The sequence below is a fragment of the Chenopodium album genome, chromosome 3 (genome assembly GCF_948465745.1).
Source record: "Chenopodium album chromosome 3, dcCheAlbu1.1, whole genome shotgun sequence".
Lineage (NCBI taxonomy): Eukaryota > Viridiplantae > Streptophyta > Magnoliopsida > Caryophyllales > Amaranthaceae > Chenopodium > Chenopodium album.
Window position 1 is genome coordinate 64,639,642 of NC_137836.1, and position 14,303 is coordinate 64,653,944.

Genomic DNA, 14,303 nt, shown 5'->3' on the forward strand with positions numbered 1-14,303 from the left:
GACCCATCCAATAACGTTTTACAAATCTCTAGTTTTTTTTAACAAGATTTGCAGTAAGGTTATAAGGTGGGGTCTACATTCAAATCAACAAGAAACTATAGAATCAACAAAAATCAAATCACCACTAAGGAAAACCTACCAAACATAAGGTCAAAATAAAAAACAAGGAAGCTAAACTGAATAACAAAAGAAAATACATATTGAAATTTTGTGGACCTTACTTTATTTCATTTTAATATTCACTTGTTTTCCATGCACTTTCAGACCATGCATTTCAAAGCATCTACAACATAAAATGTGAAGGAACTTTAAAGTAGCATATGAAGTGGAGTAAACTCCCTTCACTTTCTAGATAAAGTATACTTGGGTAACTGGGTAAGGGTTTGTAATTCACTATATTTTCCATGACCACAAGCAAGAATTATATTCATTAACATGACATATGTTTTTTTTAATTAAATATTTAAAAGGATAGCATCTAAATGTGTGAAAAGTTATCAGCTTAGAGATGCCATAATTGGAAAGAAATTTTTTATTAAAGCAGTACTTATGACTTTTATGACAGAAAAGTTATTTTTTCATGCTATGGGAATAATGTATAGTATTTTGGCGCTTCTATCTTATCAAAAGTATCAATTTTTAAGTATAGGGTGGAGATGGGAATAACATAACGTATACCAACTTACCAAGTATATGAACTTAAAATGTGTATATATAAGTTTGCGAAAGGTTAACACAAAATTCCTTTATTATTAGAATATGTTTCAAGGACATTATACCTCGCACCCTAGTCCAATATGTACATAATAGACACTTGTATATGCTTAATATAACATAATAGACACTTGTATATGCTTAATACATTACATAATAGACACTTGTATATGTACTCATACAGTCATACTCGACACTTGTATCCACATCAAGGTATCATAGGGGACTGGAAAAAATTTATCATCAAATAAATGGCTTTTATAAAGGCATAAATAAACACCCTGTAGAACCTCATACTCATACCGTTTATAAACATACCTGGCTCCTCCATAGCCAAAGGTGGTGGAAAAGTTGCAGACAAAAAGAGAAAAAAACATATTGTAATCCTGCCATACATGAGAGAATAACAAATAAGGCAATTACTCCCGAATTTGTACAATGCTAATTACATACCAAATGCCTTTTGGACCACATGAATTTCCACTTTTAGTACGGCCACCTTTAGATCTTTTGGTCTCTTGTGAAGCAATAAAAATAGTCCTTTAGATTCTTGGTCACTTTTTGAAGCAAACATTGCAACAATTTGAACTATTTTGAGGATGAATAGAAATGAAGTATTGGTTCATATTTTATCCCCTGATTATATACTAACTTATTATGCAAATATAAAAATTCACAGATAAAATACAGATTAGCCATACAGAACCAATAACCAGAAAGGAACAGTAAATGTCTACATATATCAGATTGCATTATAATATGTGAGGAGCAATCAGCTACTTGACTAAACATTGGTTTAGTGGCAGAAAGAAAAATACTGATGTAATAATATGAAGTTGATCAAATGTTAATTTTTGAAAGACTAGGGTGGCAAACGCGCGCCATAATTAGCCGAATTTAGAGAGCTCTTTTAATTGTTGCAAACATAATAGAGAATATATGTAAACAAATATATTTTTAGTGATATAAATATCCGCACACAATTATAAAGTGTCTTTTTGTTTTTTGTTTTTTTTTTTTTTTTTTACTTTAATGAAGGCAAATAAGTATATAAACATTTTAGAGGGTATAATTGTCCAAACACTATACATACGTAGTAAGAATTAAATCATTCAATCACTAAAGGAAAAGCTTAAACACAATTAACATCATAACAATAGATGCATAGGTAACAAACATTTTAAAGATATAATTGTCCTCACACTATTTATAATTGTGTTCTCATGCTTTTTAAAAGGTAGGGAAACATATGACTTAAATATCATTAACTCCGTTTTAATTATACAGCGTGGCAGCAAAGAACAGCATACATGTAAGATTTGTGGCTGTTAAATAAGCCCAGATATAATCAAACAATGAAAACAGCAAAACTTCAAAAATAAATGAATTAATCTAAAAACTCTTGATTATAGCCTGTAACTGAATATGTAAAAACTATAACTCCCTCAAGTGTAGATTTCATAGTTACATATGAAATTTGAGACGATAAAAAACAATTGTTACATTTGCTCAATAAAGATTGATTACTCACAGATTTTCAAACATAACCCCACTTAAATGGAATGCCAGATATGTGATGAAAAAAAAGCAGCTATCAAAAAAGGCATTTTAGTGTACTTGCAGTGAAAGGTGAAACCTTATATATGAGAAATTAGGACAGTAAGACTGTTAATTCTAGATAAAGAGAGTACATAGTTTTAAATGAAATTAAACTATTATCTAAAAAATGAAATCCATTCATTTTTCTATATGTTCTATCAACTTGACCAAATCATTAAAAAATGATGAGTTTAATAATTCTTAAGCTGTCTTGTAGTTAGTCACTTTCTCAATGAATAAAATCACCCATATCTTTATTTCTTCCTCTCATTTTCATAGGATTGTACTTAGATTATATGTAGCTTGTTATAAAGAGATATGGAAGAGATTTGAGAAGGTACTTGAGTCCGAAGCAAAACTTTTGGGTTTCTACAGTAAGATACTTCTGAGATATATGACTTTGCCAAAAAAAAAAAAAAAAAACGTGCTTAAAAAATGTTGAGCATAGTCTCCCATTGTGATCTTGAGGCATCAACATTGAGAAATAGTCAAATAGGAAAGATTATTTCAGGATAATTCCTTATTATCCTTTTAGTCAAAGGTAGCTACGTAAGGAATTTTACTAGTCACCTGAGCAGTATAAATACAAGGGTGTAGCAACTCAGAAATCTCAGCACAAAACCAATAGCCTTTTCACAAGTTTCAAAAGATATAACATCATCTCAGGCTTCTCATCATAACTCTTCCACCAAATCAAAACAAGAAACCCAATATTGTTTAAGTCTCTAAATATGGAAGTAGTTCAGCACTTAGTAGAGGGAAAGCCAGTGGTGATATTCAGCAGGACTTCCTGTTGTATGTCCCACTCAATGAAACAGCTTATCAGCAGCTATGGAGCAAATGCAACAGTTTATGAACTTGATGAAACTCCACAGGGACATGAAATTGATACTGCATTGCAAAAACTTGGGCAAGCACCTAGTGTGCCTGCGGTCTTTATCGGGCAGAAGTATGTTGGTGGAGCTAAAGAAGTCATCAGCCTTCAAGTTCAAGGAAGACTGGTGCCAATGCTAATGGAAGCCAAGGCCATTTGGGTTTGATGATGCATCAGATTTGAAACCTGTTCTTTCTTCCCCTCCCCCCCCCCCCCCCCCCCCACACACTCTCTACATTATAAAGAGACTCTTAATCCTGTATCTAAATCAGCCCTCAAATCAGGTCTGAACTAGTTTTGTACATCATGATTATAATTTATTATGTAATATATGATATCAACACTTCCAAAGCTTTAGAAGTCATTTGTACATGTACAATTCCTTTGTTTTGAATCCTCCTTTTTCATAATGCTCAATGAGCCAACTTTTATAACATTTTAAACTAATTTCCAGCTATAAGTCTAATATAAACCATTAACCAACATATTTACCTTCATCCCTCTTATGTAATATGGTACCGCAAAGATGGATGTTCACTTCCTTAAAGGATCTTGATATGATGTTTTACCTGGACAAGGAAAAAAAAAAAAATCCATTTATTACACAATTACATGTTTTTGCTGAAAGCTACTTGCCTACTTGTAAAGGATCATAATTTGGAGAAAAAGAATTTCCCAGGCCACCAAAACAGGACTTGTTTTGAGCAATTCATAATGGCAAAGCCAGTAGACGAAAGAAACAGCAAAAAAGGCTGCAATGATATATAGAACTTACAATCATCACTCAAAATAAAAGGCGAAAAAAATTACACAGAATATACTTACACAATCAATATTAAGTATCCATTATCCAGGTCTGTTCCAAATATTCTATTTTAATTAGTTAAGTCCTTATTATCCAGTGATTGCTACTCCATGGCTGTGAAGTGTGAACTGTGATGGTCATCCAAAATATTCATTTCATGATTCATAGCCTCACAATTTGATCATATATCAATGAGCAAAGGCTTGAGTCCGATGTATAGAATAATGGATAGTAGAAGCATATGCTAAAAATTAAGTGTTCAGTAAGTAGTTCATATCTTGTGTCATATCGTTTTGAAACATGTTGGAAGCACTTAGATAACTATGATTTTAGTGAAATATTTCCAATTTGTTAATCCAAGCTAAAATGGCATGCATTGTAATAACAACAAGATACAGGATTTGCAGCTCTTTCTATTTGTTGCACCTTATATGCTTATAATTGCAGTATTTGACTAAATATAGACTAGTTATTACTAAATAGGGCAGCAACAATATTGATAATTGCATAGAGTAGAGTTCTAGGGGAGAGAGATGCAAACATGGAAGCTACTAGCTAAGTTATTCTTTCTCTTGTTCTGTTAAGGTAGAAATCTTAGAAGAGAATGGACAAGGAAAAGAATGATGCATTGTGATCTATTCAAGTGAAGGTACAGGGTCAGGACTGTTATATTATTGACTTGTAACGAATCAATTAGACTAATACAAATCAAAAAAAGATCTGTACAGCCAATATGTTGGAAAATTGTGTACATCAAGAGGAATCCTTTACACCATCAAGTATGCTTTAGTGATGCATAGACATTACCACAATGGGTGGAATCACAACCTCCATGATCGCAATCTAACCTACATTATTACCAAGATTATTACTTTGATACATATAATAAGTAGTTCAACATTGTTACACACTTGATAATTTCTAAGTGCAACTAGCATATGGTGTAGTAAATGACATTTGATACAAAGCTAGTTCGGCAATGAAATGCTATGAATACAAGGTTGGATAAAAAATACAGCCAACGGCTACCACATTTTAAGGACATTACGGTGATGACGAGAAGTTTGTGTATTCATGAAAATAAAGATCTGTTCTAATGTCTACGCCTCTACAGTAATGCAACTCGACCCCCAAATGTTTTTCATCATGATTTTGATTATTACTCATTTTCATGTAGAGGTGGTATTGACTTATTGAGTAATTATGAAGTCCTAGGAAAAATACATAATTAGGGTAGTGTTATGTATTAGGATTATCCAACGCAAAATTACAAGTGATCCCATTAACAATTACACAATTTTTTGCCGCCTACCAAAAGGGCAGTTAAGTTACTTTCCTACAATGCAAATTCAAGTTTGTTTACAACTCTGAATTGTAAAGTTTCGTATAAACAATAGAAACTAAGATAAAGGTGAAGTGAAATCAAGATAAAATCTGCATGCTACAGATTTTGAGAAAATTTAATTATTCCATCCAGAAAGCAACCAAAAAAAATCTTTAAAATATGGACTAATAAAAAGAAGGGCAAACCTCACCAATGTGAAGAAGCCACGTCGAGCAGGGATCTTCAGCTAAGAGTACAAAAGGTTTTGTCCTGCATACATTGATCTGATGTCAAAAGTGAAGATGATTTTTGAAGCAGAATTGATAAGAATACTTTGAGAAAAAAGTAAACTTTTTCAATTATGATATTACGTATGCCACATTAAGAATGAGTATTTATCTTCAGGATCAAGAATAAGAATCCCTTTTGTTGTAGCATCCTATTCATTAGAGCATCAATAAAGTTATTACATTTCACCAATAAGCTCTCTAGAAAGCTAGAAAGAGATGTTTGGATTGCAAAATTTGGCAACTTGCATATCGTCATGTTTATGTGATGCGAGGAGTCGCTCTTGTATCCCTCTGTCTCTCTTTATTTTTTAATAAATTAAATATATAATCAGATAAGATGACTTTAACTACAATAACAGAAACCCTTCCGTACTTGGCCATTATCTGTAACCAGATTCTTTTTATAAGTCAAAATAAAAATAACTTTGCAGTCATCATTTTTTATGTACAAATATAAATTGAACTGTTAAAAAGTCAAGTTTATTCACAATATATGCATTATATTGACTTTTTACACTATTCTCAAATTAACTTTGACCATGTTTATCATTATTTTATTACTCTACTTTTTAATGATTTTGTTGAAATGTAATTAAAGATATTTAAGGTCAAAGTAATGCATTGGCAAAAGTGGACAGTTAAAATGATGCAATTATTGTAAATCAAAGAAAGTACTAATTAATAAGATAAGGCAACTTTAAAGCCATGACGATAAAAGTGATAAACAACAAATTAATAATTGTGATCAAGATTAAAGTTTTTCAGCCTGTAAATTGCAAATGAACAAACGACAGTAGACATGACAAATTTGTTTCTCTAATAATCTCTACTTTACAGTCCAGATGCAAGAGACTTTTTTGTTGAGCAAAAATTGAATGCAGATAAATGTTATAGCCAAATTGTTTTCTTATTCATTTATCCAAAAAGTGAAAGAAAAAATGAATAAATAAATAAATAAAAGTTTAAAGGAAGCGCAGGGAATCTCAGAAATAGAAGGATACCTATCTCTTATAAATGGAGAGGTCAGTTGCCCCTAGCTTGCCACAGAAAGTGGGGAAATTTTTTTGACCCTTGGGCATACATTGAGCTGATTACACAGGTATTAGACAGCAGAATGTTGAGCAAGGGATTTTTTTCACGAACTCTCTAGTATGAGGCACATCTGTAACAAAAAAAAAAAAAAAGTGATGGAATCTCGGTAATATCTGCATTAATTTGAAGCTATCAACACAGATCATGAATTCTAAATCTAAAACCATAAAAACCAATTTAGTAAATTATTACATGCAAGTATCTGCCACATCTAGTTCAGTTTTAGTTTTATCAGCAAAATCTGGTGTGCATAATCTATTTTGTCTTCTACGCAGATGTATTGCTTAAACTGACTGCTAATAAGTTCAAAAAATAAAAAAATAAAAAATAAACAAAAACTTCACTACCCTCAAAGTGTGCAAATTTTATTTCGACAACAACATAGCTTTCTTTATGATTTACTTGAAGCTCTTAATTATTGGCTTAATAGTAAAATTTTAGACGCAACATGGAGTCTATAAAGACCTTAACAGGCATAAGGCAGACTAGTTGAACAATAAAAATGCTTAAAAGGGTACTCAGAAGAATATTTACAAGATTTTAAGACAAACTAATTTAAATTATCACAAGATTTATTAATCCAAAGCATTAAGGGAAGATTACTGTGGTAAGACTGGTAACACCTAATCCTTGACCTGCATTACATTCCTAGTTTGTCCCATTCCTTGACTAATTATTTCCTTTCTGCTGCAGAGGGAAAAAAGAACAATGACATACAAATGAACAATGATAAGCTTTCCAAGTAGAAAATTAGTGATAAATAAAAGAAATGATAAAATAGTTCTGAAGTTAAATTTAATGGAGGTTAGGTGTTTGTCATTGCCTATAAACTGTCACTCCAATTAGTGGTTGCTGCTGATGATAAGAAAATGGCATTTAGTAGACTAACCAAGACCGTCATGTGTCCTTGTGCGACAGGGCATACTACTTAAATAAAATGCCCTAATATACAAGTTGCTATACAATGCAAGGTAGGGTTAAAACACTTAAAAAGGAGAAAAATGTCATCATCCACCAGTGATGTATTAACCAAGAATAGAAAGGAACTACTTTGCTCCGCACCATATTCTTACTCAGACAACTCTTAGGAATGCTAGACTAGCACTCTATAAATAGAGGCCTTTACTTCAATAGTTTGATATACATGCAAAGAACCATTCGTCTTTCAAACAGAGAAAACAAAAGACCAATATTTTGAATCACTATTCTTGCCAAAACCTCTCCTTCTAATCAAATCATAGCACTGCATCATGGATACAGTTAACCGTTTAGTGGAAGACAAACCAGTGGTCATCTTCAGCAAGAGCTCATGCTGCATGAGTCATTCCATGAAACAACTGATAAGCAGCTACGGAGCAAACCCAACAGTATATGAGCTGGATGAACATCCAAATGGAAGGGAAATAGATCGAGCATTACAAAAGCTAGGGTGTAAGCCAGGAGTACCAGCTGTGTTCATAGGCCAAAAGCTCATAGGAGGGGCTAATGACGTCATAAGCCTCCAAGTCCAAGGCAAACTCGTACCAATGTTGATGGATGCTGGTGCTATATGGATTTGGAACAGAACCAATTAATAATTATAGAAATTGATTAGGATTAAGAGAGGATAAGTTATTTTTTGATTTCCTTTCTTAAACCTGTTTTTTTGACTTTTTTTTAAATCTTACCAAGCATATAGATTTAAAAAAAGGATAAGGAAAAGGAAAGCGAGTAATAGTAACAATTAGCATGATGAGCTAAGGTGACCATTGAACCACCAGACAACAGCTTATTCATAGACAGTTATAATGAAGTTTAGATTATTTTGTCCTGTTTGAAATGGCAAATGCTGAATTGCTGAAATACTGTGCTTAATTTTACTATTGGCTCCCACCCCTGCCCTTTCTTCTGCCAGGTTGCCACATCCTAAAAATGAACAAAGATATCACTTTTATCACACTATAGAATATTAACAAACAAATCTGAACAACAAAAACAGGGCAAGGAGAAGAATCCCCCAGCCAGAGCAGTAAAAGAACAGAAAGGCCCATAAAACAATGATTAAAGGTACAAGAAATTAGTCTTGTTTTTCCAAAATATGTTCAAAGGCAAAATATAGAATAAGAGACTGACTGGCACAGAGGAATTTTAGCTCCAATCAATGAAAGAAACAAAATTTTCCATTATCTCTTTCATGTAAAACTCTATTGTTACTTTGGAATTTCCCTTCTCTTTATTTGTATTTCCTACCCTTCTTTGTTCTCTAATTTGTCCAGGTGCAGTTTTGTTTGGGTTCTTTGAAATAATTAAAGCTACCACTAAGAACTAGATAGAGTAGTGATCTTCTTTCTCTTACAGAAGTTTATGAAACATAGACCACTCAAAGCTGATGTTCCATCTGTACTTGCAGTACACTAATTTTATTCAACTTATACAGGCATGTCCGATCAAAATTGTCAACGCTTTTGATAAGGAGTTGATTCCCTAGATCCTCAGATAAATGTCAAAAAATTGTAGCAACCCCAACAGTTTATGAGCTTAAAAAGTCACAAAACGGAAGGAGATAGTAGAGTAATGAACATCCTAGGGAGCAAACCAAGCATAAGACATGCACAAACATTTAATGTAGAAGAAGAAAGTAATAGTTAATAATGTACCACCTCTGTTTCATATTAATTGCAACGATTAGACATTTTTTCTCTCTACTTTATGTCAAATCGTTGCAAATAATATGAAACGGAGGTAGTATATTATAATTGGAATATTTGTGACATAGAATGCATGACATATAATATGATTTTTACAATGACCTGAAGCTCAGTGAAGATTTGCTGTGATGCTAGAACACTACAGATCTCAAAACAAGCTAGCAAGATAATGTTGCTTCTTTCACATCATAACACGATATACTTCACACAGAATAATTACATTATATTTGATGCAATTCCATCTTAAGAAACTCAGCATTTAGGCAGACATTTAAACAGCACTAAAATTAAGTTTGAGAATTCTACAAATCACTCTGTATACAGTAAGGGGAGAAGGAAGTAAAGAGGAGCCCTACTTCATAGAAGTTGGCAAAACAGTTTATCACAAAAAAAAAAAAAAAAATTAAACTTATTTACCCTCCAACTGGACGGATAAACAAACTGACTGATAATAGCGCTTCATAATAAACAGACATAAAGATTAACAAGTTTTCCTCTAATCGGAGGTAGCCAGATGTTTATACCACCGAGAATTGATAAATCTCGTCTGCTAGGTCGAGGAAAGTTTGCACTAAAACATAAAATTTATTGCATTATGAAATTTAGCGAAGATTTAGGCCCTATTTTCTTCACCTTAAGAAATATAATAGTATTCAGTAAAAATAAGTTTGAATAAATTAGTACAAAAATCAAATTCGTTAAATAAAGTTCAATTTGAACGCAATAACTTTTATATACAATATACACTAGAATCATCAAATTCAAAAATCAGTATTAATCAATAAAATTCAAAAACCAGTATTAAACAATAAAATTCAGTTTTCATCACTAAAAACCAGCTGCAATCAGTAATAATCAGTTGCAATCAATAATAAAATCAGATTAATCGGTAAAAATCATGTCAGATCAATACTCATAAATCAGGTGAAGAGAACAGAGCTATACACTGCTTCATTGTCCATTCATAAGCATACCATAAGTGATTATCTGGGCCATTAAACAAATCAAAGAGGAAGAGGGCTGCAATCCGAAGTTCATATGAACTATAGATAAAGCCACAACTATTAGACATACAATTCCTTTAGCAATAGTGCAAGGAATTAAATAATAGTAATTATTATTTATACCTGCTCTTGGATCAAGACACTGAGTTTCGATGCTTTAAAGTATTACTGTAGCAGACCCTCGGGGCAGCAACACTGTTGCATTGTACCTTTAAAGGAGACCTTTAAACATGCATTAGTTTCAATATCTTGTCCAAGACATCTACACAACAAGAAATGATGAAATCCATTATTACCATACAAGTCTTGTGAGCTAACACAATCATATATAACTTCACAGTCATATGTACAGAGAATAAAGTCCATCTTTCAAACTTTCTTTTCATATATTTTGCAGTTCTATTCGAACAAGAGGTTACAAAATTTTGATCCTGAATACATTAACAGAACACAATTTCATTTTAGAAGCATGGTCATGACAAAAGATACCATAAATGAGAAAATTGTATTGCACCAACATTTTTGACAGCATTCTGTACGTCCAGTTTTCCAAACCAGTCTTCAGTCTTCACAACTGGAAATTGTACATTTATACAGCTTGTACAGCAAAGTATAATGTGAAAGATACATTTTGTGTAGGATGAGGATCTCGTATACTGAGGATATGGAAGGGAAAGAGATGAAGTACTGTTCACCAGTAATCCCCACAAGAACAGACTCCATCCTTAAAATGATGGAACCTCCTCACATCACGAAGAATAATCTCTCTCTTTTCAATCTTAGAAATAAACTTCGTAGCTGTATGGCAATCATTGCAAACTCTTAGGTTCTTAGAAACACGAATTGTACATCCAGGAGGTGTATTTAGGATGCCAAATGCTATTGCCAATCTCTCACTATGCCCACATAATAGACTCTCCTTTTCCTCTTCGTCAAGATTGTGAAGAACACAGGAAGTGTCAGGAACATAACCCTCCTTTTTCATCCTTTCTGACAAGTCCTCTATGAAACCATGCAGCTGATCACTTTGTGGGTGCAATGCATCACCTGCAAGGAACTTATGAACCTTATCACCGAACTCAATCCAACTGCATCCAGGTTCTTTTTTCACTCCCATCTCCTTCATATTTTTCCTGACTTCTGTTGCCTTCTCCCAAAGCCCAGCTGACGAATAAATATTGGAAAGTAAAACATAATGGCTATCTACGTGTGGTTGCAATTGAATAAGATTCCTTGCTGCAACCTCTCCCAGTTTTACATTCTTGTGCACCTGACAAGCACCCAACAAACTGCTCCAAGCACCTGTTTTATCATATTGAGTAGGCATGCTACAGATGAGCTCATATGCCGCATCCAGTTTCCCTGCTCGGCCAAGCAAGTCCACTACGCAAGCATAGTGATTAGCTGTAGGATTTATCCCATATTTATCGCTCATGCTGTAAAAAAGATCTAGTCCTTCATTAACCAAGCCAGAATGGCTACAAGCTGCAAACACAGCGATAATTGTAACTTCATTGGGCTTCGTGTCACTGCCCAGCAAAGCCTCAGCAGCCATTTCCCGAAACAGACTAAGTGCTTCCTCTCCTAGCCCATGCATACCATAAGCCATGATAAGCACATTCCATGTTATCACATTCTTCTTCGGCATAAAATCAAACACTCTTTTTGATACATTCAAACATCCACATTTTGCATACATGTCAACTAATGCACTTCCAACAGTGACATCCGATGCCATATTATTTTTAATGGCATAGGCGTGTATCTCTTTCCCTTTAGCCAGTGCTGATAAGGAAGCACAACCGGGAAGAACAGCCATCAGAGTAATTGAATTTGCCCTATGAAAAGTTCTTATATCATACTCATGTTCATCCTCACTACCATTAAGTCGTTGCATCTCATGAAGCAATAGAAGAGCCTTGCTGTGCTGTCCACAGACAACACAGCCAGTTATCATTGTGTTCCAGGAGACAATATCCTTATGTTCCATGCTATCAAATATGTTTTTGGAAATTTCAATCTTTCCCATCCTAGAGTACATATCCATTAGAGCATTTTGTACGTAATTGTTCCTCCCGAAGCCCAATTTGATAACAAAACCATGAATACCTTCTTTATCTAAGAATTCTTGACTGTGAACACAGGATGGTAAAACACTTGCCATAGTTGTGGGATTAGGGGAAACCCCTGCAACTTCAAGCATTTCAATGAAAAGCTTCAACGCATCCTCAAATCGTCCATTAAGTGCATAACCAGCTAGCATAGCATTCCAAATAGCTATATTTCTCACTTGGGTGCTATCGAAAACTAAGCGACCACTAGTTACCTTTTTGCAATTGCTATACATGTCAACCAAAGCACTAGTCACAAAAGTATTATCAGTCAAAACTTCATTTCTAATCACATAAGCATGAATTTCTTCTCCTAAATCCAACAACTCCAAATGAGAGCAAGCAGGCAAAACACTTGCAACTGTTACTCCGTCCGGCCTAACCCCTTTCTGAACCATAAACTTTAAAAACTCTAATGCTTCTATGAAACGATCATTCTGTGAGAATGAGCTTATCATAGTATTCCAAGTGACCAAATCTCGATCCTCAAACGTGTAAAGCAACGATTTTGCATAATCAACATTTCCCAATTTCGCATACATAGCCATCAATGAATTAATTATAAAAGTTCTCACATCTCCCTTCCTTAAACTATAACCATGAACTTGCTTCCCAAGCCTCAACCCATCAACAGCCCCTAAATTCCCACAAACCGACACGATACTCACCAACGTAAACGAACTAGGCTCAACATTCTCCTCTTGCATCACCCAAAACGCCTCCAGAGCATCCGCCCACTCCTCATGCCTACACAAAGCCGAAATAATCGAGTTCCACGAAACCTGATCTCTGTCAGACATTTTATCAAACACCTTACGTGCATCCCTAATATCTCCACATTTCCCATACATATTGACAAGGGTATTATCCACAGTAGTTGAATTCGACCCATACCCAAGTTTAAACACCTGGGTATGAATCTGTTTCCCAAAATTCAAATCATAAAGGTCCGCTGCAACCTTCAATATGGCCGGAAATACAAAATTGTCCGCAACAACACCCGCCATTAACATGGAAATGTAGGTGGAAATGGCTTCCATGAGAAGCCCAGAACGTGCTTGGGAACGAAGGGTTTCGACCCATGAATGCTTAGAAAGGATTTCTGGAGTGGGGTTTTGAAATGAAGCAGAGGAAAGTAGAGTTGCAGAAGGTTTTTGCAGCAATGGTGAACAGTTTTGATAGGTTGGAAGAGAAGAAAGAGTAGAGGAAGAAGATGAAAGAGGGAGTAAAGTAGGAGAGAGAAAATGAGTGAAAGAGGAAGACATTGGTGAGGATTATTTTAAACGTAAGGGCTCAAATTTTGGGAATATTTTGGTAGTTATGGTAGTTGATGAAAGTTTATCCTTTCCTGGTAATAGAGGTGTATTTGGTAATTCGGGTTTTTGGGTTGGGTTGGGTTTGGTAAGATTTGGATTGGATCAGTTTTAATTTCAAACTTAGTCATGCTGAATTATTTAATTCATACGAGTCAAAGTTTGAATCAAAAATATTTTGGGCCGGGTCGATCAAAAGTTGACACCTCAAATGGAAACTATGGAACGTTACAATAAAAAATAAAGAGATGAAATATATGTTAGAATAAGTCTTGTGTACAAGTACAACGGCTATTCATTAATTTTATTGTAAAACGGTCGGTTTGAGCGTGACGACTTTAACTATTTTAATAGTAACTTTAACCACTTAAATGGTAACTATAACACCCCGTATTTTCGAATAACTTTTTTATGTGCATTTTAACCTATTAAACCTAATTTCTAATTTTAATCTCAATTTCTAAATTGAAATGTTAATAATTATTAAAAT

The 14,303-nt window shown here is 33.9% G+C and overlaps 1 long non-coding RNA gene and 3 pseudogenes across 2 annotated transcripts; 2 read left to right on the forward strand and 2 right to left on the reverse strand.

Annotated features, from left to right (window-relative positions):
* Positions 1-836: 836 nt before the first annotated feature.
* Positions 837-7,780, reverse strand: LOC145624042 (uncharacterized). Its single transcript, XR_014110368.1, has 5 exons — positions 7,302-7,780; positions 6,608-6,768; positions 5,528-5,586; positions 3,680-3,756; positions 837-1,100 (listed from the first exon to the last, which is right to left on the reverse strand). It is a non-coding gene; the product is annotated as an uncharacterized LOC145624042 (long non-coding RNA).
* On the forward strand, positions 2,795-3,383 carry LOC145614759 (monothiol glutaredoxin-S1 pseudogene; annotated as a pseudogene).
* A 168-nt stretch (positions 7,781-7,948) lies between the features above and the next one.
* Positions 7,949-8,272, forward strand: LOC145625214 (monothiol glutaredoxin-S1 pseudogene; annotated as a pseudogene).
* A 237-nt stretch (positions 8,273-8,509) lies between these two features.
* LOC145624041 (pentatricopeptide repeat-containing protein At3g57430, chloroplastic pseudogene) lies at positions 8,510-13,782 on the reverse strand (annotated as a pseudogene). The gene is made up of 3 exons (XR_014110367.1): positions 10,908-13,782; positions 10,513-10,651; positions 8,510-8,603 (listed from the first exon to the last, which is right to left on the reverse strand). The product of XR_014110367.1 is annotated as a pentatricopeptide repeat-containing protein At3g57430, chloroplastic pseudogene (transcript).
* Between the last annotated feature and the right edge of the window lie 521 nt (positions 13,783-14,303).